A 14960-nucleotide genomic window follows, 5' to 3' on the forward strand; every position below is an offset into this window, starting at 1 on the left:
GATGTGTCAATTTTTCCTGTGTGATGGATGTGATGCATCGATTCTTTCCTCACAGACAAAGCGATGTGTTGATTGCCGGGTGCACAACCTTGGCTCCTTACTGCAATGCAGGGTTATTTTGATGCCCAGAGAGGATGGGTGGAAAATCAAAAATGCACTGAGATGATGAAACAGGCACTGCATTGACTTGGGACTCACTGCAGTGAGTGAGACAGGTACTGTGTCTACTCTGCAGGCAATGTGTTGATTTTTGCAGGTCTTGCATTGGTTTCCAAACACAGTGGATTTTCTCCCTTAGGGGAAATCTTTGATGGCCCTGAGACTTCTTAACAGGAGGCAAACTCCATCCAAGCCCTTGGAGATCACTTGTGGGAGAAAGCAATGTCCTTCCAGCAGAGTCAGGGAGCTGCAGTCAGCATGGCAACAAGGAAGGCAGCCCTTCCAGAAAAGCAGTCCATGTGAGTCCTTTGGGCAGGACGGCAGTCCTTTTGACAGAGTCCAGCTGTAGGTCCAGAAGTGTCTGATTCGAGGTGGACACAGACCCAATATATATACTCAAATGTGCCTTTGAAGTGAAGGAAACTTTAGAGAGTGGTTTTGAAGTGCACCAGTTCCCCTTTGAACCCAGTCCTGCCTGCCAGGAGATCTCTATGCACGGCACATGGAGAAGGCTAGTGCACATGCAGGCTGAAACTGCAGCTTTCTTACACTGCCTGCAGCTCTGGCCTGAATTCAGACCAGGGTTGTTTCAGGCCTCTTGTGTACAAGTGTGCACAGTGAAAAAAGATTTTTAAAGCGAGGAGTCACCTGGGTCCTCGTTCTCAGTGGCCTGGCACTCTGCCACACTCTGCCCAGACCTGGTTAGGAGCTGGTGCTGGCAGCAGCTCCATGCTGTTGTGCCAACTTCAACCCTAGAGTGTGCACTGCAGCCCAGTTATGGGCCACTTAGCGCAAGAGCAGAATGTCTGCACTTGTGCTATGTGGCCCATAACTGGGTTGCAGTGCGCACACAGTGAGCTCCATTCCGCTTGCGGGCTAGCGGACTTTTTGGGTGAACTCCACGGTCCAAGCAGAGTGTGGAGTTGGAGTGTGGAATGCCAAAAACTCTGTTAGCTCCCCCAGTAGAGCAGAGCTCGCTGCCCACCCCTAGTATAGAGATGACATCCTCAACAGTGCTCATTCCCTAATATGAATAAAACATAACACATCCCAAACACTAAAAACAATACAGATTTGAAATGCTGAAAATGGTGTTAGTAATATTATGGCCGCTTTATTCACATTCACTAATCCTTAAAATTATATCTACTCCTTCAATACTACTGCTAACTTGGCAACAAGATGACATTGTTGGTAAACACATTTGCCAAATCACACCATTTATTTTCTGAGTGATATAGCACCACCATGTTTAAAATTAACCTCCCACAAGGAAGTATTGACAGCCTTTCCCAAACACTGTTTTCACAGATTAGTGTTCTGCTAGAGAAATCAAACCCCTGCTAGCTCATGTATGAAGTCTTTCTTAATTTTCCCATGTACCACATGATAACCCACTGTTGCAACAAATCCTCAAGTGCTACAACTTTCTTTCATCGGCACTCAAAGGCACACTCTGGTGTTGGGTTTCCAACACCCAAAGCACCAATGGAGCAGCTATTCCAGCAGTAAAACATTTTGGTAAAATTTACACCACATGGTTTCAACAGCCCAGCTCCAGTCTTTCCCATTTTTCTCTGCCATCTCTCTATACTTCTACAAAGTCAGATTCAACATTTGCAAGAGTTTTTTGTCTACCTACATTTTCATGGACTATTTGTCTTTCACAATTAAGTCAGGTGGGCCGCTTTATCAGTATCTTAGGTCTTTGGTATTCCTTCCTTTTAAAAATCTTCATTATAAAAATCAATATGTTTTAAATGCAGGCAATAATACTTGACAATTGACTCTAGTTCTTATTTATGTTCATTCAGAACAACCTTTTCAACTATTACAAAATGACACAGCCCATACACTCTAACACTCTCCTTTAGAGGTTTTATAGTGACATACTCTACAGTAAGAGATGTTGCTGGGTCTCGGACATCCTTTTCCACGCACAACAGCAGCGTGTCTACCATAACAAAGTAGACTTGCCTGGGTAATTTGCCAAAAGGGATTCAGCCAACAAGGTGGGAATGCTTCCTGAGAAATCATGCAAAGCTGCCTAGCCTCCAGACCTTTATGGCGTTGTCAACCAGTCATCATTTTCCAAATGTAACAGTTTCGCTGCTAGGCATTTTCCCCCTCAGTGCTAAGCCTCTTTTTTGGATATTTGGTGTAGTTCACGTGTAGGCCTCTATTACTTTTCATTCACATATGCTATCCACGTCAAATTTGCATTCTGTTTTTCAAGTATCCAGGGCATTTTAAAGGTACCCAGAAGCTGTGGATTCACCTGGAGGGGACTGAGAAATTAGCCAAAATATGTTTTTTTTCTTTTTTTTGCGGTGGGGGGGACATGGGAAAAAAATGCTGCATAAGAAAGTGTCTGTTTTTTTCTTTGCAAATGGCATCAACAATAGGTGCGCAATGCTAACATTACCATCTTCTCAGCTTTCAGGAACAGATAGACTTAATTCAGAAAACCAAGGGGCATATTTAAGGAAAGTGCACACTGTGCAGCGCCACTTTTCTTGAGCTCCTTTGCACCCCCCAACGCCATCATGTGTGCACTGTATTTAACATACGGCACACCATGGCGGTAGTTAGGGGACTAGCGTCAGAATTTTTTATGCTAGCCCGAAGCTTTGGAGTATTAGCATAAACATTTTTGATGCTAGTCCTGCAAAGCCCATTGAGGCGCATTGTAATCAGTGGTGTGCCTCCTTTTAACGCCTCCTCTGAGCAGACATTGAAAGTGCCCAAAAAAATGACGCAAAGAAATCTCTTTGCACCATTTTTTTGGCCCCCTTATGCCTGGCACAGGCATAATGTATCTCAAAGAGGTGCAAAGTAGTGCAATGCATGCATTGTGCCACTTTGTAAATATGGCGCAACAATTTTGGCCTTCTTGGGCCACATTAGCTTAAAAAAGTGATACTAATGTGGTACAAGGAGGTGCAAGAGGTTCCTAATTATGGCCTCAAATTTTTTGCACAGCTTTGACATTTTACTGGGAGATAGCCCATTTTTCCTGTTTTTATACTTTCAATCTCCTTCCAGTTTGTGGTGGAAACGCATGTGAGACCCATGTTGCATCCTGGAAATCTATACATTTCTTCAAACTAGAAAAAATTCTGAATTTAGCAAAGGGTAATTTGTGTAGATCATTAAAGGTTTTTCCAAAGAAACTATGGGGCATATTTATGAGCCCCTTATGGCGCTGTAGCATCACTTTTTGTGGAGCTTTGGAGGCAAATACTCCAAAATTGTATTGTTGAAGCCATGCAAAGTCACTATGCGTGACTTTGAATGGCAGCATAGATATGGAGTAAGGCAAGGCAGCGCAAATCACTGCGTTGCCTTACTCTGTGCTCAGGAGTCATTCCATGGCCTTTGTGGTGGGTGTTCCCATGCAACACACATGGATTGTGATGCTTCCCCAGATTTACAAAGCCATGTAAACCTGGGGATTTGCCAAAATCATACGCCTCCTAAGATGAGGTGTAATGAGGAGAAATATTTTTATTTATCCTAATTTTTTCCTCTATCCATGTGTGCTGCACTCTTCAGCAAACTTAGTAAGAGGAAAACACCTCTGCAGTTTGTTTTTGTGCAGAAAGGTGCCCATGGTGTAAGGGTGCCTGAATTGGCGCTAGGACACCAAAACAACACCAGCACAGGGAGAAAGGGCAGTAATGTGCTGTATTGCATAAATATGGTGCATTCCTGCCCTACTCCAAATCCACATAAATGAAGGCCTAAGTGTTGAAATAAATGTTAAATATTAGTGAGGGAAAAGGCCATTTGTATCAATGTTTTACTTTGTAACTACTTGTCACAATGTCCAAGTTACAAAACCAATAGATCATTACATCTGCTAAACCCTTCTGGTTGAGGGAAGATATGGGGTTGGTGGGTTTTCCAAGACCTTGAGGTACCCAGGGCCAATAACTGAGCTGCACCTTGCAATGGTTTTTCATTGTGTACAGAGTGTAGAGCAATTCATATGATAAAATATAAAGAGTGAAAAATAGAGCGCAATGAAACCTACATAGCTCTGAAATGGGCTCAAGATTAGAAGTTTAGAAGCAGTGGTTATTTGCACATCTCTGAATTTGTGGGTACCCATACTAGCATGAGAATTAGAGTGCATTTATCAAAATGTCTTATTTCGTACACACTATCTTACATTTGGAAGGCACAAAAACGAGAAATACAATTGGTAATAACATTTGCTCTACTATTCTGTGTCTCCCTAAGTCTCTCAATAAAAATAGTACCTCACTTGTGTGGGTAGGCCTAGTGTTGGAGATAAGAAAGGGCCCGAAAAGCAACATGGACAAATCACATTTTCCCAATAAAAGTGACACTTTTTTTGCAATGTGCCTAGCTTTGGATTTTGGGCCTTTGCACAGCTGGCTCTGAGGGAAATCCAGCAAACTGTACATTTTACAAAACTAGACATCAAGTAGAATGCAGGATGGAGTGAGTTGTGTGACTCTCATCAGGCTGTATTACACAGAATTCCTTGCAAACCTTAACTTTGGGTAAAAAAACAAAATGTTCATATTTCTGTAATGGAAAGTTCTGGAAACTGTTGGAAGACACGAACTTCCTTCCACCCATCATTCCCCTAAGTCTTCTAATAAAAATGGTGCCTCACATGTGAGGGTAGGCCTAGCGCTGGTGACGGAAATCAGCTCAAAACGCATCATGGACACATCACATTTTTCCACTGAAAACTGGCCCTATTTTGCAATGTATCTAGCTGTGGATTTTGGTTCTTAGCTCAACCAGCACCTAGGCAAACCTCGCAAACTTGCCTATTTTTTTAAACAAGACACTCAGGGTAATCAAGGATGGGATAGCTTACATGGTTCTCACAAAGCTGTGTTACCTAAGCTCCTTGCAAACCTAAAATATTGACAAAGTATGCACACTTTTCTTGCATTTCAGTGACACAAAGGTCTGGAATCAGCTGGAATCCACAAAGTTCCTTACCTCCAGCATTCTCCCACTTATGGATAACTACTTTTGAAAAAATGCCTGGGTTTGGTAGAGTTTCCTGGGTCGCTGCTAAACCACGCCCAAAAACTACAGCTAGCCCTTTTGCTGATGGTGTTACATTGCGTCTTAGACCCCACACTTTGTGGGCACTAGGCTCACCCAAACAGGGGAGGTACCATTTTTATCAGGAGATATGTACTCTGAGCCACTCTAGAGCCCCTTCTCTTGTCTAGTTTACAAAAATATCAAGGGTTGGTAGATTTTTCTTAGATAAAATGTACACCTTGGCAGAGGAAGATAGAAAAGACATATATTACTGCACAACCATCTATTCTTCAAGTGCACACACATACTTGTTCAATTTGGTATGCGAAAAAGTGACAGGTTGAAAGTGTAAATTTTATTAAAAAGAGGTTTCACAAAAATGAAATACACTATAATAATTGAAAGTTAAAAAAATTGGACCAATGGTTTATAGCTCATGAGCTGTAAAAGCATGACAAGGCACCAACTGCCATTCACATATATTTAATGCATGGCACACACAAAAACATTCACACCAACAGCCACAAGCCCATTACATTACAACACTTATATCACCAAATAGCACGATTCAAGAGCCCATCACTTTCATAGGCTCACAGGACTGGCACAACAATCGCACTGCTTGGCAGCTGACGGAATGTGTGAAATAGCATTTTACTGGCAATTTGTTTGTAGTGACCAGCAGTAAGTCATCAAACAAACACCACCAGTCAAATGCCAGCTCACATACACCATCATCCAAGCGCTAGTCCACACAGACCGCCAGCCAAGCGCCAGTCCATGTACACTGCCAGCCAAGAGCCATTTCATGCACACCACCCCCAGGCAGCAGTTCATGCACACCACCAGTCAAGTCCCAGTCCACACACACCACCAGTTAAACACCAGTCCATGTACTCCTGCAGCCAAGAGCCAGTTCATGCATACCATCACCCAAGCACCAGTCCACCCACACCACCAGTCAATTACCATTCCACACTCACCACCAGCCAAGTGCCAGTCCATACACACCACCAGTCAAGCACCAGTCCACACACACCTCCAGCCAAGCACCAGTGCACGCACAACTCCATCACATTATTTTTTTAACAAAAAAGAAAATGAAAACCAAGTTGAAGGAGAATTAAAAACAACTATGGCTACACACACAACAGGTCTGACTAAATACATCAAACTACTGCCATCAGTGAAACCAGAACAAAAAATATAAAACAACCAGTCAGTTCACTTCTTCACGCACAGTTGCTCCCAGTACTTGAGTTGTGGGCACACAATGCCCAGGATTAGAAGGACACTTGGGAAAATACTTATGACTTGCCTTCCACACACAAATCGGACATAAACTCTACATCTCCAAAAGGGAAAGTTTGTTTGGGATGTAGAAGGAATGTAATCAGGAAAGTGGTGCATTTTCAATCCATCCACATCCTCCACCACTCCAACTTTAGGAACAATTGCCTGCTCCACTACAACAAGCCTGCCTATCACAGACTGCTCAATCAATCAATATGTTTTTGTAAAGCGCAGCTTCTCACATAGGAGGGTCTCAAGGTGCTGGGGGAGGAGGGAGGGTCCTCATCCGGAGAGCCACATCTTGAGATTCTTCCTGAACATGGTGAGCGATAGGCTTTGTCTGAGGTGGTGGGGGAGGTTGATCCAGCTCTTTGCTGCGATGTAGGTGAAGGTTCATCCTCCGGTGGTGGTTTTCTGAATCTGACGGGTGGTGGCCAGGGCCAGCTGGGTGAAGCAGAGGGATGTGGTGGGGGTGTGGAAGGAGACGCAGTGGTTCAGGTAGGCTCGTCCTGCGTGTATGGCCTTGTATGTGTGGGTGAGTAGCTTGAAGGTGATTTGTTTCTTGACCGGGAGCCAGTGGAGGCTCCTCAGGTGTTGGAAGATGTGTTCTCAGCGTGGGAGGTCCAGGATGAGTCTGGAGGTGACATTCTGAATGAGTTGTAGTTTTTTGATGTTTCTAATCGTGGTGCTGGTGTGGAGGGCGTTTTGCCTTAGTCGAGCTTGCTTGTGAGTAAGGCGTGGGTGAGTGTCCAGCCACAGTCTGCTGGGACCCATCTGAAGATCTTCTAAAGTTTGCAGAGTTTGTGCCAGCAGGAGGAGGTGACTGAGTTTATATAGAGGGTTATGGATAGGGAGAAGTCGAGGATGATGCCTAGGTTGTGGGTGTGCTCAGTCAGTGCAGGAGGGGCACTGAGGGATGTGGGCCACCAGGAGTCGTCCCAAGCTCAGGTGGGGTTTCCAAAGATGATGAGCTCAGTCTTGTCGGAGTTGAGCTTGTGGCAGCTTTCTCCATCCAAGTGGCGACGGCTTCCATTCCTGAGTGGAAGTTCCTTTTGGCCGTGTACGGGTCTTCGGTGAGGTAAATGATGAGTTGTGTGTCATCGGCATATGACACGATCTTCATACCGTGGCTTCTGACGATTGCTGTAAGAGGGGCCATATATATGTTGAACAGTGTGGGACTCAGTGAGGATCCTTGGGGGTCCCGCATCATAACGGAGGCTGGGTAGGGCGTGGTTTGACAGAGATCCAGGGTTCTTGGCACTCGGCGTGGTCCGGGCATGGACGGGCACAGTTGGGCATAGATGGATGCAGACGGGCTTGTCTTTGGCATGCCTTTGGTGCACCAGCAGTGTGCCCCCTGCAGCAGGCCTGCAGGGGCCGGAGTGGCATAGGATGGGGGCAGAGGAAAGGAAGAGGGATTGAAAGAAAAGGAAAAACAAGTGACAAAAAAGCAGAAAAAGCAAGAGTGAAAGAGAGACAGAGAGAAAATACTTACTTGTAATGACCACTAGACAACTAGGGATGAGCTACAGGGACAAGCCTGCAGGTGGTGAAGGGCCTCGAACTGAGAGTCGGCGGGTCTCAGTTCATCCCAGGCAAAAGGCAGAGACATCAGCAGCAAGAGGAGCTTGGGAAGGCTGCCAACACTGACTAGGAGGTCAGTGCAGTTGCCCTCTCACAACGCTGCCGCCGCCATTAAGAAGGGTAGGGGACAGGGGAGCGGTGAGCTGGGAGGCAGAAGGGGGGGGAAGGTGCTTCGAGGGGAGGGGGAAGGGCTCCAGGGGCTGGAGTGGCATGGGAGAGGAGCAGAGGAAAGGAGAAGGGATGGAAAAAAAGGAAAAACAAGTGAAAAAAGGCAGAAAAAGCAAGAGTGAAAGAGAGACAGAGAGAAAATTATTTCTTGTGATGGCCACTAGAACACCAGGGATGAGGCACCGGGAAGTGCCAGAGGGTGGAGGAGGGACTCGGACTGAGAGCCAGGAGACTCTCAGTTCATCCCAGGCAAAAGGCAGAGGCAGCAGCAGCCAGAGTAGCCGGGTAGGGCAGCCATCGCTGACCAGGAGGTCAGTGCAATTCTACTGAAACTAAGCAAAAGTCATCTTTGAATCTGGAGAATAATCCTTGAATGCAAAAAAAGCTTTGAAGTTTGCCAAATGAAACAAATGAACAGCCACTTTCTTATATCTAATATATGACTTATGAACAGCAATTTAGTGCTCCAAGCTCTGATCCACTCTGTCTACACCACCCATTTATTTAATATAGTCTAAAATGCACATATGCTTGCAGATTTCAGCAACTTGACCCCAAACAGTCACATGGCAAAGTACCTTCTTCATGAACGGTTGACAGTAGTAGTGTCCAATTCAGTGGAGTTCCCCACATTCTGACACTGAAGAATACCATGGGCTTCCACAAGTTAAACATTACAAATGGTACATTTGCTGACCGGGCAGCCATGCAGGTTTTGTTTATTTGACAATGATAGTTTTGTTATATTTTTATTCAATGATGATTATTGTTGTTCTTTGTTTAATATTTCTTTTTTTAAAGGTAGTTCATTGTTGACACATTTATGCATTTTCCTCAGAGCTTCCAGTTAACTTGTCAAACGCTTCTGGGGAATGTTACATGTGTGCACAACCAAGAGAATGTCTGGCGGAAGATGCCAGTGCTGTCACTGGCAGAATATGAGAAAAACTGAGCAATGCCTTGCCACTGTTCTTCTAATAATCTATACTGAATGTTAGAGGGTATCATTTAACATTAACTTAAAACAAGATTTAATAATAAACCAATACACGTATGCAATTAACAGCAATCTCCCACACAGAGGAGCAAAAAAGGTGGGAAAAGGTTACTTTGCAAATTACAATAAACATGTCAAAATAAGAATTTGTTTTATGTATAGTGAGTGAACTGATATTCTCACTCTTTCTAAGCTTTGTAAACTATGCATTACCATTAGCGGATTTATTGTTCTGGTAAACTTTCTACTGACTTTACCAAATAAACTTCACCAAGGTAAATTATGCAACATGTTTAGCATTGAAGGACAAATTCACCCACCTCCTGGCTCTTTTATCGAGCTGCTGTGACATTTTAAGTGCCCAAATAGTGATATACCTATTGGTATAATGCTCCTGGATAGCTAGCATTCACCACACTCCGGTCACCTTCCACATCCTCATCTTCTGCCTCTGGGCTTGACTTGAATCTCTACAGCTATTACCCATTTCCTGCTGGTAGTAGTAGTAGCTGGCAAGGACATGCTGCCCCCAGTGCTGCACTGCTGACTGATGAAAAGACTCTTGCCCCCGAGTCTGAGCTTGGCTGCCTAATGGTTCCAGCTTTGAGTCCCAGCTTCTGCAGACAGAGCAGACATGAAGGACCACACTCACAGCCTCTACCTGCTCAAGCTAAGTACTGACTCGTCTACAGCCACCACCAACAACACTTGCACATTACCCTTCCTACACACATACACGCTGTTGACAGACAACCTCTAGACTTCAGCCAATCAGCGCTCATACATCCTTGTGCATGCGTTGCATTCCAAGCCTCAAGTTCAAAGTAAAGTAAATTAACATGGAAGCAGTAACTGACCCTAACGTGGTTTTCTATACTGGTCCGTCTGGGTTGCATTTACATCAGGCTCACAGCTTTGTTCTGAATCAGTTGAAAGGTAAAGTAACTGAAAGGAGTGAGCAGTAAACTCCACCATGATGTGTGGTGGACTTTTTGAAGAACTCCGGGCTTCAAGCAGAGCATGGATGAAGTATTATCCACAAAATGCACAATCCGAAGCAGAGGCAAATACCGAATCATGACTCTGGGTTGCAGGAAATATAGCAGGTGCAATAAAGGACTACTAGACCAATATAAAGAAAGAAAAGGCTTCCTTATCAAGTTCATGAAGAAGTTAATTCCAAGAACATCTTCAACTCATTCAGATTTGTGGGAGTCCATCACATAGCTTTAGAGTGGGTCTTAAGGATGGCACTATTGGCCTCAAATTACTGTTCAGCATACAAAATAGTCTGGTCAACAATCGCAACCAAAATGCATCATCCATAAATAACTGAAGAGAAAAGTATTGGCAAAAAGAGTTCAGTAGTGATTCCACACCCTGCAAAACCACTAAGGGCAGCCAACAGAGGCTGCATCATGTTTGGGGCAACCTGGATGCAGCTCTTCTAATGGAAAGCCTTTCAGCCACAAGTTTGCAATCCAGATTCCAATTGATGCATTGTCAGGATATCAGTGTCCTCCTCTAAAATAGGTACTACCTCTACATTAAAAGTGGTTTCATCTTCAGATGATTTCGCTCAGACAGAAAATTAATTGCCAGAATCTTGGACTTCCTCCTCCACCTCAGATGCAGAATCAGTTTCAGAACCATGATCACAGGTAGATTCAAAAAGCAAACAAACATCCTGCTCAGCGGTAATCCTGTAGTTAGCCATAAGTAACACAACAATTAGGTCAACAATAACCAACAAACACTGTGTACAATAAGGAATAAACAAACTGTGGCACTAACAAAAAATAAACTACAGCTACTGGCATATAGTAATCTGGAAGGGAAATTCAATCAATATAAAGCACACAAAGACCTAAATGCTTTTGCTTAAAAACAATACTACTCAGTTGCCAGAGACAGTAAGACTGAGGATCAACTTAACTTATTCTGCATAGACACAGCAAGTACCAATGAAGTCCCAATGGAAAGAAAAAAGCAAAAAAATAAAAAAACATTACACATTTAGAACGTGCATGAATTAATACATTACTTTGAAGGACAATCACACAAAAAGCTAAAGATTCAAAGATTAGTACAGCAGTAAAAAGTAATTATAGCAACATGCCAAGGATATACATTAGATGAAAAGATCCACAAACTACAGAACTGCTAGCTGCACCTGGAAACAAGATTCACCAAAGAGACAAAGGAAACAATTGGCTCTACAATAAAAAATAAGAGAATCAAAACACAAATGAAAATGTCAAACAGTATCAATCAATAGACACTGAAATTCCCCCAAAAAGAGGTGTGACAAAGGAAAAAAAACACCACCAGATGGAAATAATTCTTACCCCATAAGCAGATCCTCACCAAATACATAACCTTATTCTTAGGTGACTCATATATTACCACCCACTCTGAGGCCCAACCACTCAAACAATAACAAAAACCAAAACAATATGACCCTGAAGGGGAGTGACCCTTACGTAAGGGGTCTCTCTCCCTCTAAACATATTACCTGGTGTCTAGTGGGCTCCAAAGGGATGAATAAAAAAATAGAGATCTAATTGTTCAGGGACCTGGACAAAGATAGCATGAAAGTGCTGTAGTTAAATCATAAATTCAAACATGTTCTGAGCAAGGGCCTCAAAAATAAGTTTGGCTGAGGGCCCCCAAAAAACTTAAGATGTCCCTGCTGTGAATGTTTGAAAAACAAACAGAAGCAACTTTAGACATTGGAGAGAAGTACATCACAGAAAACCATGGAAGCAAGCAACTTACCTAAATTGTGGTTTTATAGGCACTTGAGGTTATCCTGACCTGAGCGCATAGTGAACAACATTACAGTAACTGATGGTACCCTGATCGAGCGAACATTGTACCCCATTACAACTATACCAGATCTTGGTGGCTTGCAATCAGGTTGTTTTCAATAATCAGGCCCCAGACCATGGGGCATAACCTAAGCAGAATCAAGTCATTTCTGCCATAGTGAAATACATTCAGGCTTGTCCTTTCCATTGCCATTAAAGGACATACATAAGTAGAACTGAACAAATAAAGAGTGAGAAAGGATGGAAAGATTACGATCACATATGAATACAATTACAAGATGTCTGTGCAACACACATTTTTGCTGCATTAAATAACCATCAAGGTCTCAAAAAAAGAGGTTTTTGTAAATCAACTTAGCAATGTTCTGTTGCTGGTTAGGCGTAAGCCCTCTGATGGTTGGGAGAAATTGGGCTTTTGGTTCGCTGAGGTGTAAGTCTTGGTCAAGCAACAGCCATACTCTCTTACAGTGAGAATCACAAAAAGTCACTAAATTAACCTGTGATTTACCCTGGGTAGCTTGACACAAAATGCATTTAGGCTAAACTTAGAGGCAAGGTGTGAAGTATTTATGCAGCACACACACAGTAATAAAGTGAAAACACAATCCAAACCAATTTAGAAGAATAAAGAATATTTAAATAAATTGTTTGACACCAAAACCATCAAATTCCAATTAATAGAAACAAAGCTATGATTTTTTTAAGTTTTAGGTGGAAAAAGTGCTTAAAAACAAAAAGGGCCAACAGCGCATATTTGGATGCGCTAGACTGGAGCAAAGTCAAAAGTTAGGGCCAATCACAATGGAGGGTGGTTCAGATACACAAAGTGGATTGGACATGGTCAGCGCTTACCTTCGGACTTAAAAAATCTTTAAAGAAAAAGTCTCTGAAAAGGTAGAAGTTGGGTGGGGCTAGCTGCAGAAGACTCCAAGAAGGGAGCATCATCGTGGGATAGCTGTGGAGAGAAGCCTCAGTGAAGTATTTTACCTTCAGACTTAGTCGTCAAGAAGGAAGTCAAAATTCTCTAGCAGGACAAGCAGAAGGCTGTAGCTGAAAACAGTTCCATAACGTGAGATATCCTTTTTGCAAAGGACTGCTGAAAAGGATTTGCTGCTGAGAAGAAGGCCACACCTCAGGTGAATAGGTGAACAGGTTCATCCAAGTCTCCTGGAGATTTTTAGAGCATCTTTTGGTAAAATTTTGCCTAAGTCCTACGTTTTGGAAATTGGCCTTCTCTCCAACCTTAGCACCACAACCATGGGTCCAGGAGTGGATGGAGAGCTCTTGGGGGTTCAGGAATTAATTAGACTGGGTGTAGTTGCAAGTTCGAGATGGTGGGAGTCGGTTATGTCCCTGTGACTCTCAACAGGGGGCCAGTTAAACCAGCCCTTGGAGTCACTTCTGGAGGTCCTGGGTGCAGATGAAGATGGAGGGCTCTACAGCAGGTCTGACCTCTGAAAGTTCAAGGTAGGCTCTAGGCAGCAAAGCAGTCCTTCCATGTACAGCAGCAGTCTGACAGAATGCATAGCAGGCCACAGCAGGCGGCACCCCGCTGAGAGTCCTATTGCAAGTTCAATAGTTAATTGAAGAGTGGATCTGAAAACCCTATTTTTATAACATGGTGCCCTTCTGCGAGAAGGAGGGAGAAGTTTCCAGAAAAGTTCTTTGAAGTTCCAAGAGTATCATGCCTCCCCTGCCCTGGCTCGTAGCTGGCTGCACTGACAATACAGGGTTGTTAAGCCTATTGTGTGGTGGCAGAGCACAGTCTATTAGGTGCAAGTAGGGCTGAGCTCGGCTGCACCCCCCCCATCCTGCCACTGGAAAGGCCATTCAGCCTCTGTCAATCCAACCATTGTGTGGATGTCTGTGGTGAATTTGCAAAGTTTCAACTGTCAGTTGCACCAGGCCATGTGATCTAAGGCAGCCTCCTGGCTCAACGGGCTAAGGGCAGAAAAATGCCAACTTTCTAAATGTGGCCTTTTCAAACTTGTAATGAGAAACTCAACTTTACCATTAAAGAGGGTTAATCATTACATGTTCATAGATACCAAACATGGCATTGCAACCTCCTGTGGTTCAGGAATTATAGTTTATTAAATGTAATGAGCAATTCCCAATGCTAACCAATGCATGGTGTAGGCCTCACAACAATGGAAAACAAAATGTGGGGGTATTTCACTTCTCAGACATGTAACACTAAAAGATACATGTCCTACCATTTAATTAAACAGCACCCTGCCACACGGGTAACTAAGGCCTACCTTAGGAATGATGTTTAGGACTTAAAACATGGCAAGGGGTTTTAGAACACCAATTTGACCTGGCAATGGGTCAATGCCTTTAGGTTTCAGTGCCAGGCCTGGGGCATATTTTGAAGTGCTATTTAAGTGGGTGGCACAATAACTGCTGCAAGCCCATTGATAGCATATAATTTACAGGCCCTAGTTTTATGGTATACAATTCGACAAGACTGTCAGGTAAATTAAATATGCCACTCAGGGGTATGCCAATCAAACCATATTTAGGGGAGTGAACACAAGCACTTTAGCATTGGTCCTAAGGCCAATGGAGCAAAACACCAGAAAACAAGGAGGAGAGGAGTTTGGGGGAAAACCACCCTAAAGGCGGACCGGTCTAAAAATGGCACATTTCATTTAGTGTAGGTGAGGGGCCAATGTCTTTTAAAACCTGCAGGACAATTCATTTCACTGCACCGCAAGAACAAAGTAGGTAACCCTTCTTCTTAGACCTCTTTTATAGTCAAGGCTTAATCATTTATCAGCAATTCAAATCAACTTAACAGGGATCTTTATTTTTGGAAAATCAAATAAGTGACTGTTGAGTTTCTCAGGTTTCGTCACTAGCACCAACTAACATAAATCAGTACT

This window comes from Pleurodeles waltl, chromosome 4_2 (genome assembly GCF_031143425.1).
Source record: "Pleurodeles waltl isolate 20211129_DDA chromosome 4_2, aPleWal1.hap1.20221129, whole genome shotgun sequence".
Taxonomy (NCBI): Eukaryota; Metazoa; Chordata; class Amphibia; order Caudata; family Salamandridae; genus Pleurodeles; species Pleurodeles waltl.